The sequence below is a fragment of the Copadichromis virginalis genome, linkage group LG2, assembly GCF_057382275.1.
Source record: "Copadichromis virginalis isolate Kocher_CV1m ecotype Utaka linkage group LG2, C_Virginalis_male_GT1.1, whole genome shotgun sequence".
Classification (NCBI taxonomy): Eukaryota; Metazoa; Chordata; class Actinopteri; order Cichliformes; family Cichlidae; genus Copadichromis; species Copadichromis virginalis.
The window spans coordinates 19,974,987-19,981,423 of NC_140619.1; positions in this window are offsets into that span (position 1 = coordinate 19,974,987).

Sequence of the window (6,437 nt, forward strand, 5' to 3'; positions counted from 1 at the left end):
TGTAAGTGCTATGTCAATGCAGACCTTAAACTTGAATATATCTCTTTAAGGTAATCAAACGCATTCCTCCTACAGTATAATCCACCAATGGATATGGATCTGTCAGTTCATCTGGACCCAAAAGCAAAATGTCCTTGTTGGGGCTCACTTGAAGTTCAAAGGCCCTGAAATGCTCCCAATGCCACGCCCTCAGCTTGCGAACAATGAAAAACAGCTTGTCCTTCAGAACCAACATGTGGATGATTTCAGTGAATTTAGGGATCCCAGCCAAAGATCCATATGCAAGGATCATTTCAGTTCTGTAGTTGAATCCATTGTAAGTGATATTCTTTGCCAGACACACATGGTCCACTGTTGGGTGTTTCAACTGTATTGCTTGTGCAATCTCCTCTTTCAACACATCAATAGAAAGAGTTGAAACATTTGATACTTCCAGGAGAGGTTTGTTAGGGTACATCAATATCTGCTGTGCCATGTGAAATTGGTGTCGTTCTGCCAAAGATAACAGCACATTCTTGAAAGATTTTGTGTATCGAACAACTCTTTTAAAAAAACTGTGCTTGGCTTCGAATCTCAAAGTCCACAGACAGCGTAATGGTCCAAACTGACGAATAAGCTGAGGATAATGCTCCAAGAAATGGTGCTTAGGCAGCAAGTTGTAGTCTGGGAAAACCTCTTTGAGTCGCACTCTGTGCTCGGAGATCTTGAAATTCAAATATGCAATTGACTCCTCTGTATGAACAGGTGAGACAATTATATCCACAATATCCTTTAGATCTGTCAATATTTTCCATGCAGGTTCGTCAGCAGGCACCTTCTGGCCAACAAGGAGGGGGAAAAACCTTAACAGACTCCAATTTTCGTGTGAATTGCCACCTATTGTCTTTCGAGATACAAAGTTCAATGGCACTGGATGGGGACGATTTACTTTGTGTCATGGTCCTGCGACCATGACTCAGTGACTTTATGTTTATGTACTTATTGTTATTACTTTCATTATTATTCATGGCTGTTTTGGGATGGTTTGTGTTTGGGATTTTAGACACTGGGTTCTGGGTTTGTGCTCCCTCTGTTGGTCCCTGGTGTTAGTGTTCCCCTGTCTCGTCAGGTTAATCAGGTCCAGCTGTTTCCCCCATCTGTGTGTGATTTCCCAGTGTCTCTTTGTGTATTTATAGCGTGTGATTTCCTCTGCTCCTCGTCGCGTTGTCTGTGTTCCTACCTGGTGTAATCCTCTGCGTGTTCTCCCTGCTGTTCTCCCTTCATGTTCAGGTTTGCCACTCCTCTGTGTAGTTTATCCCAGTTTAGTTTCGTCCTTAGTTCTGTTTGCCATCTCCACTTTGTGTTTGTTATTAACAATAAATCACCCTCACATCTGAATAAGTGCTGCATTTTGGGTCCTCCTTCCACTTTCCACACGGCCGCTGCCCCGGACCGTGACACTTTGTCAGTCCACTTAAAGGGGAAATTCAGTATACAGTCATTTAAATATGCATGTGTAAAATATTTCTTAGACGTGAAGATGGAAAGACATAGAGCTATCTCTGCAGGAACAATCCCTTCAAATAGATCATGGACCAGATCTGGGGGGAAACCAGTAGTTACTTTGAAATGACTTAGTTTCTCAGCAAGGACACATCTCTTCTTTACACCACAGAAATTGTCCAGAGATTTTTCCTCTATGATTTTAAGATGATCAGAATGAATCTCTTCTGTTCTTGAAATAAAAATGCCACTATCTAATGCCTTGGTTTGAATTTCTGATCTTGAAGCTGTACAAAATCGGCACAGATGACCACTTGAAAAATTTTCAACAAATCCAGCGATGCCGTGGGCTCCAAGGTTATCAGCTATTATGCACTGTACTGTTCCCTTAACAAATTTCCCTAACTTTGGCAAAAAATACACCGTGGTTTTCCAAGGAAATTAAATCACTAATGAGAGGCTCAAGCACTGCTTCATAGCCATACACCTTCAAATCATCACTTCTGACCAGCAGAGCCAAGTGTATCGATGACAGTGAAGATTGACAACCAAGGGACAGATTAGCTAAGGTCCAATAGAGGGCACAGATTTTATGTTTTCTTCGTGATGTCCCAATTGGATTACATATTTCAAAATCATCGATGTAGAGATTTATTGAAATTGCACAGTCTTGAGACAGAAGTTTGTTGTTTCGGAAAAATTCCCCATCAAAGGGACAACTATAAACTGCTTTATCACTCAGATGAGACTCATATCTCTCCTTCAAATTGGCAGTCTTTAACAAAATAGTATCTGAACTTAGAAGCTGCTGCAATGTTTTCAGCACAGATACATATTGTAGTGATTTTTGTTTTCTTTTATCAAGAATATATTCCACTGGTGACACTACACCAAATTCTCTTTTATAATATGATTTGCGCTTCCAAGAAGTAGACAATGGACCTTGTTTCACTATTGCTTTTTGAATTGGGTTTGAAGAACAAAGTGCAGTGGCTAGCTCTTCAACCACAGATGCTTCCACATGACAGTTATTATCTCTCAAAAACTGACTAATTGTGTTTTGACTAACTCGCACAGAGACAGTTCCTATAAGATGTAGCTCCTCAAGCAATTCATTCACAGCTGTACTGGAAACTAAGTATGTGTGTTCCAATTTAAGTAAAAGTGAAGCTAATTTCAGTTCAACTTCCTTTTCAAAATCTCTTGAGTCTGTGATGGTTGGCTCATCCAATTCAGAGTTCAACGAGTCTGTAGGATAGCAGCTGATAGATGATGTGACAAATATTCCACTTTTTAAGTCTTTAACAGTGCATGAATTATGTTTTCTCCATTTATGGGTCTTGAAACTGCCATATATATTGCTTTTGTATGAGCAACCATTAAACATACAAGAGACAAGTTCATTTCTTTTTAAATGTTGATTGATATGTCATAGTCTGTGGAATCATACTCTGTGGAAAGCTGATTGTGGTCACAAATGTAGCACTTGAATGAAGAGGCTTTTTGTGTGGACTCCTGAGAAAGATGGTTCCTAGCTAGATGTTTTTGTAGACCGTTCCATGTACTGGATGAACAGGGGCAATTTTCATGGATGCATGGGTAAGGACGGTGCCTGCCATGAAACCAATGATCAAGTCGATAATGTTGTAGTAGCTCAGATTCATGTGGGTGGCAGGCTGAGCTGTGATTGACATGTCGCACTACTTAAACAGCAATTCACCCTCAAAACAGCTTTTTTCTGCTTATAAACTGTATTAGTGAGTCTTTACCTATGCAACCTTTCAGTTATTGGGCATTTCTTTTACAATTTCATGTAAACTTGTTAAATTCTACACTTTTTGGTCTAAAAATGTCTTAGTGCTGCCCTCTTAGGGTTGAAAGGTGGCTATTGCATTTGAATTTTGTGATTGGCTGAAAGCAGTTCATGCCTACGTCAGCGGTACATGCCAGTCACCAGCATCGTCTCTAGGACACATTCGCAACCTTGGGGTCCCAACCCCAATTGGGGTCGCGAGATAATTCTTGGGGTCGCCAAATCATTTTGGAAAAATATAAATGAATGTAGCTTCCGAATGAATGACAAGTGGTTGGTCTCAAACAGGTATTTTATTACTCAAAGCCAGTTACTGGGGGGGGGGGGGTTAGCTCTGAATAAACAGATGAACAGAAGCGCTTTTGGACCGTTGTGGAGAAATATGCATCTGGTATGAACAGCGGAGCAGCTGACAGTGTATGATTTTCCTAAGCACACCACTTCGAAGTGTTCCTGTGGCCAATGTAAACCATGTGTAAGAGTTAGACCAAAAAGGGTAGAATTTAACAAGTTTACACAGAAATGTCAAAAACTGCCCAAAACTGGAAGATTGCATTGTAAAAACCCATTATAACAGTTTCTAAGCAAAACAAGTTGTTAGGCTTCAGTTACTCTTTAAGTAGTTACACTCCAAAATAACAGGACACAACCAAAATGAAATGTTCCCTTTGCCCTCCATAGAAAATGTTGCTGCATTTATAACTGGACAGAGGAAATTAGTGGACAAGTATCTCTTACTAACTCACACAATGGATGTAACTAATGCAATAGCAATATTACTTACTACTACAAAAGTGATTTTCAGAGTGCTTTTCAATTACAAAGACTAGAAAAGGGGAAATGGGGCACATCTCCCTACACAACCAGCACTGAGCACACACCTGGGTGAAGCCGAGAGAGCAATTATTGCACACAATAGTGCCAACACATCAGCAAGGTGAATGAGAGGATAATGAGGGAGGGTCTAGATTATTATGACATGTTTAAAAAGGATGTGCAGTGTAAATGAAAAATGATACCTGTTCAGATTAAATGAAAATGTATGCTTCAGCCATGGAATGGATGGAGCAATCTGTGGTTCTGAAAGCATACAGAAAAAAAAGAATAATGTTACTTCTCTATAAAACACATAACATAGAAAAACCAAGAAATACGTAACATGACATACACATCCTTATAAAAAGCTAGTACTATAATTTGATTTAGGTTTACCAAACAGTCTACAGACCAGCCATTAGCGACTAAGTTTGGCATAGGGTCAGTTTTTTGCTGTTAAAATCAAAATTTCTTCAGAAAATGCACATTTTTCAGAGCCGCGCCTGAAAGTCAATTGAAGGAATTAGTCTTATGTCATTGATCTTACATGCTGGCTTGTTATTTCTGTCTCTAAATCATGCACATTAATAATTATCTTTTGCGCTCGGTGTACACACACATAACACACAGATATTTATATGAAGAGAGACAGAGACAAACGTGCGCGCACAAACACAAGCTTGTGTCTAGAAACCGCGAGCTCACCAGAAAAATTCAAACGAAGCGGAGCACGGAGTTATACTATGAATGTTATGAACTATGAACTTAAGCTAGCTAGCTGTATCCACCACCGATGCATCGTGGTAACGCTAGCCAGTTAGTATACTGGTAAAAAACGGCTTTTTGCCTAACTTGCATTCCCGACTGTGATGGTCGGTTGCTGGTAACCAGTTCTAACGTCGCGCCGGATAGCTAGCTAGCTTGTAGCTAGCAGCTACAATCATGCAAAAATTGGGGGTGGCTGTCGACCCAGCTTAAATGGGGTTATTTTCTGCAATTTTGGCAATACAAATTATAAAAGCTTTTGTAACACACTTGGCTTTACTTACGTTTATTTTCAGATGAAATTAATCAAAGATGTGACACGATGTTTCCAGCAGCCATGCAGAATAAAAATTGGTCCCGGTCTATTTCTGGTGGGCGTGTTCAAGTGCAAATCACTTTGACTCAAATTAAAGATATTATCTGTTCAACATGAAAAGGAATATATGTTTTGAGAGAAATCAAAAACTTTGCGTTGTGTCCTTTGTACAGATATTTAGTTTCATCCAAATCAAAAGTGGTATTTTAAAATGCAAAAAGAAAGGGTTTCACAATCAAATCAATGATTTTATTCTGTTTTGAATGGCACTTATTAGATTGAATGAATGACTGCATGTTAGACTTTTTACAGTGTATCAAAGGTGTTTCTGTTTGTTACAAAAAATAAACTAACAGTGCACACCTGCTTAAAAATATACTGTATATGTGATGCAGCATCTAAAAAAATGGAGACCGAGAATCCCAGCTGTGCACAAAAACAGCCAAGCACTGACACAATTCAGAGCAACCCAACTTTCCAGTGTTTTCATTGTTTACTGTCTGTAAATATTTCTGAAAACTATGTCTGACAAATGTAGATTATTCTAAAGTTCTTGATGTTTAAAATACTAATAAACAATACACTATTTTACTTTGAATCCTTGTCCAGCAAGGTTCATACATGGAAGAGGGAAACACGACAGCCACACACCTCTGGGGGTGTAAATTGACCTGTCAGCCAGTGAAATTTGCCCCTTAGTGATACTGGTGACCTTCCTGTCATTAAGGCCCTTTCACATAGGTTGATGCACATGTAGATGTGTGCCATGTCAGATGGTCCATGTTTAATTCACTGTGTGGCTGTAGGCTGTTGAGATAATGCTGTGTGGACTGGATCCATCAACAGTTTAATGTAAAGCTTAGTGTAGTGGAATTTTAATCAGAAGCTTAATCAGTGTAATTGTTGGTCTGGATTACTGTGGTGTCATAATGATGCAAATAATGGATGAAGGTTGGTATCTTCAAGCGAAAAATAATGAAATTAAATTTCTTTGCTGCACTAGATGTTTTTAAATTTTTGAAAAGAAAAGTAAAAAAGCAGCATTTTGAGCTTTAGTGAGGCTTTCACATGCTGGGTCACAGAGTGGATTTACTTTGCAGAAGGAAATGTGCTCTTTTCAGAAAAAACACTTATTTCTAAAATTGTGACCACAGTTGTTACATGCGCAGTTTGAGCTTTCATCTGTTCTATGCACAAATGAAGACATCAGGGCAGAAAGAGGGACAAAACAAGTGGTCGCAATAG